Genomic DNA, 16,076 nt, shown 5'->3' with positions numbered 1-16,076 from the left:
TATCAAAGAACCGGGCACCATCATCAATCAATAGGTTTCAATTGATGTTTATGGAACATTTCACCAAACAACAAAAGAATACACATTCTTTACAAGTTCCCTTGTAACATTCACCAAGATAGAACACATCCTGGCTTTTAAGAAATAAGAAAGATTTGAAATCATATAGAATATGTTCTTTGAACATAATGGAAAAATGGTAGATTTCAATAACGAAAAGGCCATAAGAAAATCTCCAAATACTTGAAAACTATATGACATACTTTTAAGTAATTCATGGGCCACTGAAGAAACCTTAAAGGAAATTTTAAAAATACATAAACTGAAATATAATGAAAATTTTAAAATAGCATATCAAAATTCATGTAACATAGCTAAAGCAGTGCTGAGAGGTAAATTTATACTACTAAATATTTACATTAGAAAAGAGGAAAAGTCTCAAATCAATAATCTTAGAAACTAGAAAAAAAAAAGAGCAAAATAAATCCAAAGGAAGCAGAAGGAAGAAAAAAATAAAGAGAAGATATCAATGAAATTGAAAGGACAAAAACAATAAAAGAAAGTGAAACAAAATTGGTGTTTTGAAAAAAATAAATACAATTTATAAACTTTTAATAGTATTGATAAAACTACAAAGAGATAAGACATATATTATCAATATCAGAAATAAAACGGGATATTTCTATATAACCTGCAGTCATTAAAGCTCCATAAGGCTGATAAGGGAATGCTAAGAAAAACTTTGCATTCATCAATTCAGCAACTTAGAAAAAATAAATACATATTTATAAAACACAAATTATCCAGACTCTGCCAAGATGATGATAATCTGAATAGTCCTATACCTATTAAATAATTTAAATCTATAATTTAAAAGGTGTTGGAAAAGAAAGTCCAGCTGATTGCACTAGAGAATTTCACCAGAGAAGAATGGACACCCATTTCACACAATCTTTTCCAGAAAATAGAAGAGGAGGGGATACTTTCTAACTCATTTTATGAAAACAGTATTATTCTGTTACCAAAACCAGACAAAAATTACAAACTAAAGAGAAAAATACATACAAATATGACTCATGAACTTAGATGCAAAAATTCTCAACAAAATTTTAGTAAATGAAACCTGACAATGCATTTAATGAATAATATACTATGACTAACATTTATTCCAGGTATTCAAGTCTAAGTCTTGCAGTGTTTGAAAATTAGTGTAATCCACTGTATTCACAGGCTAAATAAGAAAATTGATATAATCATATGTATTAACACCCAAAAAGCATTTGACAGAATGCAACACCCATTCATGGTAAAAACTCTCAGAGCAGCAAGAATAGGAGGGAACTTTGGCAACCTCATAAAGAGCATACACAAGTTGTCAATTCTCTTTAAATTAATCTTTAGGTTTAATACAAATCCTACGAAAATTCAGCAAAGATTTTGGTAGACATAGACAAGCTTATTCCAAAATTTATATGGAAAAGGACAGGACATAAAATAGTGAAAACGATTTTGAAAAAGGAGAATAAAGTGGAAGGAAATACTCTTCCTGATACTAAGGCTGAGTCTATAGCTACAGTAAGAGACAATGTGGAGCTGGTGGAAGAATAGTAACATATATGAATGAAAGAGCATAGAGAATCCAAAAATAGATCCACACAAATATGCCCAATTAACTTTCTCCAAAGGACCAAAAGCAATTCAATGAAAAAGTGAGAGCTTATTCACTAAATGGTGCTGAAGCCCTGGACATCTACAGGGAAAAACGTGAACCTTGACCTAAGCTTTACATCTCACAAAAAAACTAACTCAAAATGTCTCATGCATGTAAACCATAAAACTATAAAACCTTTAGTAAAAGAAATAGGAGAAAATCTTCACAATGTAAGATTGGCAATGAATTCTTAAACTTGACATGAAAAACTTAATCCATAAAAATAAAAAGTAATAAATTGGATCTCATCAAAATTAAAAGCTTTTATTCTCTGAAAGACTCTGTAAAGAGGATGAGAAACAAATTACAGACGATAAAATATTTGCAAATAATACCTCCAATAAAAGGACTTATATCTAAAATATATAAGGAAATCTCAAAACCCAACATTGAAAAAAATTAGACAATGATCAAAAGGCTTAAAAAGGCATTTCACTACAGAGAATGTACAGATGTCAGATAAACACATGAAAAGATGTCCAACAACACTAATCATTAGAAAAATACAAATGAAAACCACAATGAGATATCACTACACATCCACCAAAATAGCTAAAATTAAAATAGTGATAACATCAAATGTTGGAGATTAATAAGAGAAAGTAGATCTCTTACACATAGCTGGTGGGAATGGAAAATAGTTTGGCATTTCCTTTTAAAACTAAAAATAGACTTATATGATCCAGCAATTGCACTCCTTGGCATGTACTTGAGTAAAATGACAACTCGTTTTTATAAAGAAAGAATCTTCTACAAGAATGTTCATAACAGCTTTATTCGTGATAGCTGCAATTCAAAAACTTCTCAAATGTCCTTCAATGAGTGAATGATTAAATAGACTCTAGGACATTGTATCATGTAATATTATTCAGCAATGTAAAAGGAGAAAACTATTGATATTGATACACACAACTTGGATGAAACTCATGGAAATTTGTGGACTAAAAAATAAAAGCCACTTTCAAAAGGATACATACTGTATAACTGCATTTATATAACATTTGAAAGATAAGATAATTATAGTGATGGAGAACAAATTAGCCTTTGTTAGGGTTTTTAGATGCAGAGGGACAGGGTGAATGTGTCTCTAAAGAGGTAGCATGAGAGAATCTTGTATTTTTGTTACAGTTAAATGTCTTGATTGTGGTGCTGGTCTTGTGAAGCCAAACACATGATGAAATTGCATAGAGCTATGCACACAAACACACAGTACACAAGCACCACTGAATGCGTACATCAATATAACTTGTGAAATATGAATTAGCTCTAAGGCTTGTACCAACGTCTATTTCCTCATTTCAATATTGTACTGTAGTTATGTAAGATGTTAGCACTGGAAAGACTCTATGAAGGGCTCACAGGACCTCCCTGTACATTTATTTATAACTTTCTAGGGATTTATAATTATTTCAAAATAAAAGTTTAAAAAAATGGGAAGAGTGACCATGCAGATAAAGTAAATATTGAGAAATTCGGACACACATAGGTGAGCACCAGCCAGTTGTAGTGTTGGCTGCCTTACGACAAGCTGGCTATATTAGATACCACCTGTTTCTCTTCCTGGTCACAAAAGTGTCATCCTAATTGTCTGCTCTTCAGCAACTCCTTCCGCACACCCTCAAATAATTTCCCTCAAGTTTGCTCTATTGGGATAATTTTTTGATATAGTCATCAAGATAATTACATTCTAGGTAAGATACTTCTCTCAGATCTAGACCTTTTCCTCTTTCTGCTAACTAGGTCATTGGGATATTGAGGTGTTACACTGTTTATGTTATGTAAGATAAATAAGTTCTGGAAATCTAATGCACAGCACTGTGACTATAGTTAACAATACTGCATTGTACACTTGAAATTTGCTGAAAGGGTAGATCTTAAGTGTTCAAACCACACACACACAAAAGAAAATGGCATATATATATGTGTGTGTGTGTGTGTGTGAGGTGATGGATTTGTTAATTAGCTTTAGTAGGATAATTATTTCACAATTATATATATATATATCAATTCAAGTAGTATACTTTAAATATGTACAACTTTTGTCAATTTTATCTCAATAAAGCTGGAAGAAAAATTATATTTTAGCAGAAAAACTAGCTTCTAGGTGTTTGTGTTCCATGTGTTTGGTAATTTGTCACAAGAACTTCAGAAGGCTAGTGGAAGATGGGTGGGAGATGGAAATCCAGTCAGGGTAGGTGGGGCTGCTTCTCAGTGTTTGGGAGAGGAGGAGGGACAATATGCGGACAAAAAGAGCCATGAGGAAGGTGAAAGAGGACGCACCTTCAGCACCGCCCCCACATTCCCCTGTCACTGGAGTAAAGGGCCAGGGCTAGAGCCTCCAAAAGCAGATGGCTCCAGCATGGAGAAAGATAGGGAGCAGGTAGTGTGGCCAACGGGAATTTTAAGCAGTGAAAGCAGGGATGGAGGAAGCATTTCTGTATCTTCACAACTGGCCATTCCTCCATAGCATTCACAGGAAGGAATGCAAATCATTAAAGCATATGTAAATTTAAAGCTCTCAAAATATGATTAAAGGCCAATTCTTGGCACAACTGGGAAATGACATAGAAACTAAAAGGAGAAATAATAAAATGACAATATCTACTTAGTTATGCTCGGTGAGTGCTGCATTTCTCAAAACAGCACCTGAGGTATCCCTCGTTATATACACAAGCAAACGACACTGCAATGTTTTATTCCCACTCTTATATTCTAAACACCTCCTTTCTAAGTTGCAACTTGCCCTCTCCTATATTCCATTTCTAACTATTTTAACTCACTAGATAACATCATGTCTTTAAACTTTTTCACTTTTCACTCAGCTCACATATATGGAAAATATTTCAAAGAAAAACATCTTTTTACTACAATTTAAAAAACAATTTTATTAAAAGTCAATTTTCCTGGCTTTGTTTAAGTTATCATCCTAGGCAGTAGGGTTTGAAGGAGTTCAGAAAGATTTTTTCGCAAGTAGCAAAAGTGGAAAGAAAAAAATATCCAGAAACAGTGATACTTTTCCTCTAAGCCTATCTTGCAACTTCAGTTTGCTAGTTAAATTGCAACCTCATCTAGGCAACCTCTAGGCAACCTCATCTATTTTGATTACATTGTCACCTTGGATGCTAATGTTTCATTCTTCTTTACAAACTTTAAATGATCAAAACTTCACATGGGCAAAAGATAATAGAAGAAATTAAGTTCAAAAAAATTAGAAGCCACTTTCTCAAGTGACATAAAGGAGAACAGATTGGCAGAGAGCATTTGATGTTTCAGCCCTCGCAGAACCTTGCCTGAGTCAATGTTAAAATACAGACAGCACTTGTAGGACTTCATGCTATTTTACCTCTATGAAATATGGCAATTTGCTTACTTTGCACTTATGTCAGGAATGGAGATAAAATTACAAAAAAATTACAAAAAAAGTTGGTAAGGCAGGCAGTTGTATTTGGGGGCAGAATACAAAATTTCAAGTTAAATTGGAAGGTCAGGGAGAAGGGAAGAAACAAGTAGGCTCAAAATCTGCAGTTACCAAGCACATTGACTATCTTAAAAACACTATCAGTCCCACCTGATATGGTAACATAAAATGTATTGATTAAATTAATTAGAAAGACTGAGCAGTTGTGTCAAACCTTTATGAAAAAACAAAGCATAAAAGAATACAAAGCTGAAATTCTTGTAATATGAATGTAAAATTTTTTCAGTACTCACAAAGGGGTATGTGCAATAAGATGTCAGAAGAACTAGTTGAAGTAAACAGAAAATTCAATTAAGGAAGAAAAGAATGAAGGTTCTCAGAGAAGCAGAAAAACAAGACTGCATATAGAAGTGCTCAGTGAAGCCTCCCTTCTCATTAAGGCAATTGGTTGACTGTTGCTGTTGTACTTTCTCCTTGTGCCCTTCTCAGAATACCTTGTTCACATAATGAGCCACAGTGCATCAAGCTTTGTCCATTACTGCTTTAGATCCTTGTGCTCTTTCATTTTAAAATGATTAGGGGTTCCTGGCATATTCTGCCCCAACTTAAGATATCCGTGAAGACCTCTCCTCACTAACCACACAACATTATAAACTGGGATTGTAAATTAACCTATTGCTAGAATTTTGGAAGAATTTCAATTCACTCAAGGGTAATGGATTGCTCAATTAATTAAAGGTAATTAAAGTGAATGAAAAACACAAGAGTGGACTGCTCCTATTCTAATCCTCTCCCCTTGGCTTCTCCTTTGGATTAGAAAATTGAACATGACACCACCACTATAGAGCTGCAGTTTTGTGAGTGAATCAGAGTATTTGCTGTCTCCTCTCACTAGACAGCACCTTTCCTCCCACATTAATTTGGAGACAGCATGTTCTAGTCATCATTTCTGGCACAAAAATAAGGATCAGATGTTAGGAGGGAAAAGGCAACTGCAACAGAATACAAGGTATCACTCTGGAAAGCAAAGACTTGTTGATAGGGGTAGGATAGAAAAAGTGACGTCAATAATGCATTCTAAAGATTGCACATTTCCAATACTTATGTTAGAGACCATTTCAGCCAAATGGATTCATATTAGATAAAAGCTTAGTAGACAGTGAAGTATGAATACAGATTTATATTCAAACAGAGAAAGGGTAGTATCAATGGAAACCACACATTCTGCTGATTGGCAAACATTGGTATAGACAAATCTCCTCTTTTCTTGATAATCAGCGAACACATTAAAAAATTAAAGCAAAATACAAAAGGATCAGGATCCACATGGACAAATTGTTCAATTGATCCAATATTTACAACTGTATATTAAAATCTAAGAAGTAACACAGCAGAATGAAAGAAAATGCTGGATATTCAGAGAAAGTACATATTTTTTTAAAGCATTTTCTTCCAGGGAACCAAAGAAAATTCTAGAAAACAATTTGGCATCTTCAATCAGGTTGCCAAAATCCTAGGCAGGTAACAGTGGTTGAGACTTAAGCTTCTGTAGTTAGTGTTTTCTGCAATTATTTCATGAAAGACAAAGGCCAGAGACAAAACCACTGCCTGTAGCCAGGTAATAGAAAGGGCTCTGCTACCTCTGAGAGGAGGCTAAGACTGAAAGAAACAGAAGCATGTTGATTGGACACACAGTTTATAGAATGCTTTGGGCTCAGGTAAGTGGGAGGACAAAGAAAGAGCCTCCCACAAATAATTGATTTGATTTGTCATATCTCTAATGTCAGTACAGAGCTCGGAGCAAAACAAAAAGGCAAGGAGAGCCCACAGGGAAGGGGGAAGAATCCTAAATCTTCTGTTTCAAGATTATCCTAAAGGCCAAAGAAAATCTATTGCTAAGAATGGCAGCCAACAAAATAAAAAATCAAAATATAAACATACTTCAAATGAAATTGATATTCTAGGACAGTTTGACATAGAGTTTAAAGTAAGTGCATTTAGGATACTCAATGAAGAAAAATATGCATATGAAAAGTCAAGATAATATGAAGAAAAACTTGTCAAAAAGAATAAATCCAGAGGTATCACATTACCTGACTTCAAATTATACTATAAGGCTATAGTAATGAAAGCAGTATGGTACTGTTATAAAAAAGTAGAGACATAGACCAATGGAAAAGAATAGAGAACCCAGAAATAAAACCATCTACCTACAACCAACTGATCTTTGACAAAGCAGACAATAACATACACTGGGGAAAGGAAGCCCTATTCAATAAATGATGCTGGGAAAACTGGAAAGCCCCATATAGAAGAGTGAAACAGGACCCCTGTCTCTTGCCATGCACAAAAATTAATTCAAGGTGACTCCATAAAAATTCTAGAAGAAAACACAGGAAAAACTCTTTTAGATATTGGCCTAAGCATTATACAAAGTATTCATGTAACAAAAACATTTGTATCTGCCTAATATTTTGAAATAAAAATAAATAAATAAAAGGCATACAGATTGGGGAAAAAAAGAAATAAAACTTTATTAGAGAATGACCTTATCTTCTATGCAAAAATTCCTAAGATGTCCACAAAAATCCTTAAGTTCTTAAAGAAATTAATAAGCTTAACCCATTTTAAAAATACCTCTGCTCAACAGAAAAATGAATAAACATATGATAGTCCTTGACTTTGGAAAAGATATTTGCAATGCAAACAACAAACCGAAAATTATTAGAATTTACAGATGTTTCCTATAAATTAATAAGAAAATATTTAAAGATACAGGTAAGTGGTAAATGTCTTACCATGAGTGTTTTATTATTAACACATTGTGATGACATGATCTCTTATTTTAAAAATATTTTTTGTGAAGTATGTAAAGCTTATATTTCTAGATCATAGGTTCACTATTGTGGTGGTTCATTTCATGTGATAACTTGACTAGGTTAAGGGATGCACAGATAGCTGGTAAAACGTTATTTCTGTGTGTGTCTGTGAAGGTGGTTCTGGAAGAGATTAGCAAAAATGTAGATCTTGAATTAGTAGGTGGGTTAAAGATCACCCTCACTGTTGTGGATGGGCAACATTCAATCTCTTGAGAGCCTGAATGGAATCAAAAGTCAGAATCAGGGTGAATTTGCTCTCTCTGCTTGAGCTCGGACATCCGTCTTCTCCTGCCCTAAGACATTGGTGCTCCTAGTTTTCAGGCCTTCAGACTGATACTGGGGCTTCCACGACTGGCCTCAAGATTTGGACTGGAACTACATCACTGGCTTTTCTGGGCCTCCCACTTGCAGACTGTAAGATTTCTCAGCCACCATCCACAACCACATGAAACAATACCTTATAGCAAATATCTTTCTGTATATCTATCTATAGCCTATTGATTCTGTTTCTTTGGAGAACCCTGACTAATGCAACTATGGTATATATGAGCTATACAGAAACAAACTATAAACACAGTGTTAGACTGAGTCAATCACGTAAAACTGTAGAGGTTTAAGTCACTCAGATACAAAAGTCAGAGAAGTAGGTTGCACAGATTATAGTCTGATAATTGAAGAAAGCTATGCATGCATTTTTTCAATACAGAAAAGTGTGACATAATTCTCAGCTTTTTAAAAAAAAATCTCATGTGATCCAATAGGTCATCTCTCTTAGTTTCTATAACTTGTATCCACATATTACTGAGTAAAGTTAGAACCTATTCATTATTTTAAACACATTGTTTGATTTATCTTTGCATCTTTTTTTGACCATCAAATTCATTGGTTTATTTTTGTTCCTTTCAATTAAGAACACAGTAAACTCTCAACAGTAGAGAAAGGATTTAAAATACTTAAACTTCATTTACATTTTTCAGTGGAGCTAAGAAATGTAAAAGGTGAAACATCCTCACTTATAACCATTTTAACATTGGTGGAATCAGTGTTCATTTTTTCAGTTGAGATATTTAATCTGATAAAAGGAATAAATAGCTTCTTCGAAGTACTGTTTTTTGACTTTTTTAGAACATGATACCTCTAACATGTGAATTTAATTACATGGCTCTGCAATTCACTCACTCAATTCAGTTTCTGAGTTTGAGACTCTTGTTCCAAAATTATTTTTAGAGTATTACTCCATTTCTAAGTTATCACATACCTCCTAATTTAGCTCCTTAGAGAGGCCACAGCTTTTAAGAAGCAAAATGATGAACAGAGGCCTTCAATGTCACCAAAATCTGCATCAGGATCAATATTAGTTAATGATAATTCTGCAGTTGTTGACATGGCTGCAAATATTTGCATAATAAGGAAAGCTTATAAATAAATGTATAAAATCACTTCATCTAACTACTCTATAGTTCATCAGATGGCCCCCGGTAGATAACTAAAGTATCATTGCTATTGGTTCCAAGAATTAGTCAGACCTCACATGCAGCTCAGATAATCACTGTAAGTTTTCTCTTTCTTGAAAGCATCATAGTTGTGGTATATAAGACGGCAGTGAATGTCGGTCATTTTTGCAGTAGACAGAGTCCCAGTTTGTATTATTTCTTAATATTCTCTGATTACACTATGTACTGCTGAGAAGTAGAGCTGATTTTTGGCAATTACTAATACTTAGTATTTTCCTTGTACTTTTGATATTCCATGTAATTGTAATATTCCTTGCCAAATATATTTTTCATTACTTGATAGAAACTATGTGTTTAATTTTTCTCATTGAACATAAAGTTTATTATGTGCACAATAATGTGACATTGATTAAAGATTTTATTTTTTTACTAATATAATTTTAAATCCTTACATATATATGTATATATGCTATACAATGTTTCAGTCGTTTTTATTGGAAACTTATATAAATATAGAAATTTCATGATATTACATGATTCTTCCCAAGAAATTTTGTGTATCCAAAACCAAAAGAGCAACCTGTTCAGCTCTCTAGGGTCAACATTCATTCTCTTTTCTCTTATCAGTTTGATTTCCAAAACGTTACCTGGCATGTGTTACCTAGTATGTATTAGTACCTCTGTTACTGTCATGTTTTGTTCCTATTTAAACATGAGCAATTCAAAATGCTCAAATTTCAGTAACATGTTGTGTGAAATAGTTCCTCTAATCTATTTTTATATTTTAAAAGAACCTAACAAATTTATTGCAACCTTTTGTAGCTCTGAAGTTTTTCCCCTACTACATGTGAAATTTAATATAAATTTTGTGATATATTCAATGTAATATTGAATATTTATGAAACACACAAAATCCATATTTATGATGAGCACGTTTATTGAGATCAAAGAGAAGCTTTACAAGAATTGATAACTAGGTACAATGATCACATTTGTCAGAGCATGAAAGACCAGTGGTGAGCTTATTATTTGTGTTTGAAGTTCAGCTCCTAATCTCATATCTCAGAAAACTGAAATTTCTTTTGGAAACTATTATACATTTTAACTAGATTTCTCTATATAATGTATAGCCTAAAGCCTGTATCATAGAAGGGCAAATAGACCCAATAGAAACCATTCTGTTCTGCCCAGGACAAAAATACCAAGCCACTACTTTCTAGGAGTAGGCTCAGGTTTTTCTTTTTCTTTCTTTTTTTTTTTTTAGAGACAAAGTCTTGCTCTGTCACCCAGGCAGGAGTACAGTGGCCACATCATAGCTCACTGTAATTTGAAATTCCTGGACTCAGGCAATCCTCCCACCTCAGGCTCCTGAGTAGCGAGGACTACAGGTGCACCTCCACACCCAGCTAATTTTTTTTTTTTTTTTTTGTAGATATAGAGTCTTGTTATATTACCCAGGCTGGTCTTGAACTCCTTGCCTCAAGTAATCCTTCCACCTTGGCCTCCCAAATTGCTGGGATTACAGGTATGAGCCACTGTGCTTGGCCGAGGCTCAGATTTTTAAAATAAATGCTTAAAAAGTATCAAGACCCTAAACCAGTTCTGTGCTGGGCTGGTTCTGATTGTCTTGCAAGAGTGATTGTGCAAATCTCTACCTAACTTGTTATTCAGGGATACCATGTTTGAAATTGGTCATGGTGGAATATTACCACAGTTGAACTAGGAAAACATTACAAATCATGGCTTTTAAAAACATAAGCATTCCACAGTCCTAAACCAAACTTCTTAGATTAGTTTTCAAAGTTGAACTATGCATGATAAGTACTGAAAATTTATAAGTGATTGATTATATAAAGCGAGTGCAATCAACTTTATAAAAGAGAAATGATGTGATCATAGATAATTGGCTCTTTGCTTTTAGGAATTGTATCACATACTAATCCATGTGGGAATTTGAGAAGTTAATTTTATATATACACTTGTATACTTTGGAATAATTAAATGTCATATGTAACATGCTATAGTTTAGTGATTTTTTCCAGAAGAATGGGCCAGATATTTGTCTAAATATTCAAAAATGAAAGAAAGGAATATTAGCCAAAGAAACTCTTTCCTAATGTGCATGGAATTATGAAGGAAGGAGTGGTAATTTAATTAGGATTTACTGATTTTATAAAAATGTTCATTTCCACAAGCACATGTGTTTCTCTAATTGAAGATTTTGAGCAAAATTTTATTCACAAGCACAAACTTTGCTTTCAACTATTTGTAGTATATATGAGCCATTTTCTTTTGCCATTTCAAAAGGCAAAACTGAGCCCATATAATGTTCTCCTACAAGGTAAAAATCATTTGAGAAACAGATATATAATCATTATCTGATTGTTCGTCAACTGCAATCATGTCCTGAAAACCTTACTTTATTTCCCATCTACTTTTAATACCATTTCCATTATCTGCTAGTCCAGGGTTGACAAACGTTTCTGTAAAGAGTCAGATAGTAAATACGATAAGATACGTGAGGCACATAAGGTCTCTGTGGCATGCATATTCTTCTGTTCCCTTTTTCTTTCCTTGTCTTTTTTTTTTTTTTTTTTTTACCCACGACACTTTTAAAAATGTAACAACCAGTCTTAGACTGCTGGATTTGACCTGCGCATTATACTTTGGTTACCCCTGTGTAATCTACCCCCTTATACCCATTTTCACTTTCTCTGATGTGTTTTCCCAACTGTATTCTGTCCCATCCCCTGTGAGTTTTGCTCATTATTCTTGTTCTTTTTGTCCTAGATGCCTGCATTCTTCCCTTATAAGCACTGCACATTCTAATACTTTTTTTTTTTCTTTTTGGCCAAATTACATACTATTTCTTTCTTGCTGTAAGCTTTTCTTTCATTGATTTTCTTTTTTTATCCTCTGCTAACCTCTCTTTTAAATACTAGAGTCTTAGAAGTTAGAAAGTATCCTAAGTTCTATTTCTCTTATTTATTTTGTGTAGAATGTATAATTTATTTCCTTTTTTTTTAATCCTTTGTCCTTCTTAGCTTGCTCTTCATTATTTTCTCTCTTCTTGTAGAAGTCTATCTTGTTTCCTCTTCTAAGTTTCCTCTTTTGTTTGTTCTTTATTTTTGCTCACTCTTTCACATCCTGTACAATGTACCTGCTGACAGCTACACAATCCTTCGGAGTCAGAAAAGGTCCCAATAAAAACTTCTTTATTTACAATCCTGCTTTACACCTGGTAACTTTTATCTTTTACACTTACACACATAAACAATCCTATGTAAATGCTTCCTCCTTTTTCCTAAATGGCATTATTTTTTTTCTTATTATCACCCATAACATTAAGTGTATAACATTTGATAAATGTTTAGTAAACTGTGTAAAGGAAAAGTGGGGATAGAAATCTGCTGTACAAACCTCCCTCAGTTTTTTCTTTTGAAGATATTTTTCTGGAAGGCCTTTGACATTTATTTCAAGTTGGGGGATTGCGACAAAAAGAAATAAAGGCCATCTAACCAAAAATAGAAAGTAAAACTATTATCCTTCCAAATGAACTTAAAAGAGCAGAAAGAAAAGCTGTGGTTTTGAAAACCCGAATAGTCATTATGGTTTTCAAATTTTCCACCTTATTCTGTATGTATTGGTATAGATTCAAACAATATTATAAAATATTCTGAAAGAATTTTTAAAAACTTATAAAGAGGTCAGAAACATTGTATTGATTTATATGTTATTTTTCCATTTTCCACTTATTATTTATTTTTATATATGCCTTTAAGCTTTTTAAGCAAATATTTTCCTCCAATTTGAATGAGATTTTTACTGAAAATCAAATTGGCTTTGATTCATAGACAATACCGTTAAGCTAATTCCAGCAAATTCAAGAGCACTTTTTATGAAATGCATTCAAATAGAAATCTATTATGGTATCAATGTGCCTTTTGAACTTACTTTAAAATTTGGGAAAAGTAACCATGTTACCGTTTCTTTACTTCCCTAGTCTTTGAGAAAGCATTTGTTGTGATACATTTTAAGAAGTAATGAGAACATAAAAAGTATTCAAGAATCTCCTGCTTTTCAACACAGCAATTTATTGGTCTAGATAAGAATTAACGTTTCAACTTGTAATTTTTAAACTTAGATGATTAACATATAACTCTTCTAATAGACTTCTATTACTCCAACAGAGTGGTTCATGTGAAATCTTTGTTAAACACATTTACATGATAAATCTCCAAGTGCCATATGTCTTCTAAAATAAATTGTAGAACAGGAAGCCCACATTCTCTTTCCTCTAGTAACTAAATAAGACTGCATATTTCAAATTTCCTCAGCTAGTTTTATGCATGAGAACTTTTCTAGATATTATTAAGGCCATATGTTATAAAATGGCTATTTCAAAGTAGATTAATAGGTTATGTAATACAGAGATCTAAATTACATTGATTTTAATTACTTTAACTTGTTAAATATTTCCTGTTTTAATATTTTCTATTTAAACTTAGATATTGATGAATTTATATTCCCTTGCTTTCTCTTACACTTAAGAAACTTTAACATAAACAGTATGAAATGATTTTCTTAAATAAATTAATTTGTTTCATTCTTTTCCTTTAACCAATTTTATCCAAAGCAATTTCCTAAGTCCCTTCAGAATAAAGTTGTCTACTTAAGCTTATTTTGGAATTATAGAAAATTGCAGATGCAAGCAAATTAAAAAAAGAAGATTAAAAGATTAAACTGAGAAAAGATCTGGAAACAGAGGGGAGTAAAGATGATGATAGTGATAGTAATACTCTATGATATTGACATTATTATTGAACGATAGGAATTTTAAAGTTATAGTGTCTACTTTAGCAGAAGACATAGTGTTCGGACTTCAGCAGGAAGATATAAAGCTATGGACCCTTATAATGTGCTATTAAGTGAGATGTGCATTGAGTAGTTTATCATAATATATGTATCAGATACCAAGCACTTCCAAGGGTTTCCCCTACCCCCAAGTTTTACTGAAACACAACTTTGCTATTACCTAAAATTGATACTTTCCCTGCAAGAAAAATGGACTTGCTTGTTAGTAATATCTTCAAAGCAAACTGCATCTAGTACTATCTGGCCACATACTTTTGGTTCAGCATAATCATAAATATACAGATTTAAACCTAAGGAGTGAAACTATTAGAATTCTAGAGGAAAATGTTGGAAATACTCTTCTAGACATTGGCCTAGGCAAAGAATTTATAAAGAAGACCCCAAAGGCAATCACAGCAACAACAGAAATAAATAAATGGGACCTGATCAAATTAAAAAGCTTCCGCACAACCAAAGAAACTGTCACAAGAGCAAACAGGCAACCCACAGAATGGGAGAAAATTTTCAGATGCTACAAATCCCACAGAGGGTTGATCACTAGAATCTATTTAGAGCTCAGGAAAATCAACAAGAAAAAATCAAACAACCCTATCAAAAAGTGAGCAAAGGACATGAACAGAAACTTTTCAAAAGAAGACAGAATAATGGCCAAAAAACATATGAAAAAATGCTCAACATCTCTAATCATCAGAGAAATGCAAATCAAAACCACAATGAGATATCACTTATCTCCAATGAGACTGGTCTTTATCAAAAAGTCCCAAAACAATAACTGTTGGTGTGGATGTGGAGAGATAGGAACACTCATACACTGCTGGTGGGACTGCAAACTAGCACAACCTCTGTGGAAAGTAATATGGAGATACCTCAAAGAGCTATAAGAACTACCATTTGATCCAGCAATCCCATCACTGGGCATCTACCCAAAAGAACAAAAGTCGCTCTATGAAAAAGACACCTGCGCTTGAATGTTCATAGCAGCATAATTGCAAAGATGTGGAAACTACCCAAATGTCCATCAATACATGAGTGGATTAATAAAATGTGGTATATGTATACCATGGAGTACTATTCAGCTTTAAGAAACAATGGTGATATAACACCTCCTGTATACTCCTGGAAAGAGCTGGAACACATTCTACTAAGTGAAGTATCCCAAGAATGGAAAAACAAGCACCACATATACTCACCATCAAATTGGTATTAACTGATCAACAGACAAGTGCACATCTAAGAATAACATTTATTGGATGTTGTGCCGGGAAAGTGGGGAGGGGGGAGGAGGGGATGGGCATATGCACAAACAATGAGTGCGACGTGCACTACCTGGGGGATGGACATGCTTGAAGCTCGGACTTGGGGGGGGCTAGGGCATCATACGTAACCTAAACATCTGTACCCCCATAATATGCTGAAAAAATAAATAAATAAATAAATAAATATGAGCAATAGAACATAATATTAAATATTTCATACCCAGCACTTAAAAGGAGAATGTCATCAATTTTTAAATGTAGAAAATCAAATATTAGGTTATTAAGTATGGAATGTACAATTTCTTTAAGTACTAAGTTTGACAGTTGATGTCGCTCACATTTCACTTTGACATTCCTTGTTTTTTCTTTTTTTTTGCTGTGAAGGTACATCTCATTTTTTCAAATGTATGTTTTGGCTTATGATTATCTTTCAATTTTTTTGTGAGCAATTTTTGTGAAACCATGGATAAGTAAAAAATTCAT

This window comes from Propithecus coquereli, unplaced genomic scaffold, assembly GCF_000956105.1.
Source record: "Propithecus coquereli isolate 6110/MARCELLA unplaced genomic scaffold, Pcoq_1.0 Scaffold54, whole genome shotgun sequence".
Classification (NCBI taxonomy): domain Eukaryota; kingdom Metazoa; phylum Chordata; class Mammalia; order Primates; family Indriidae; genus Propithecus; species Propithecus coquereli.
Note: the sequence above shows the minus strand (reverse complement) of the source record.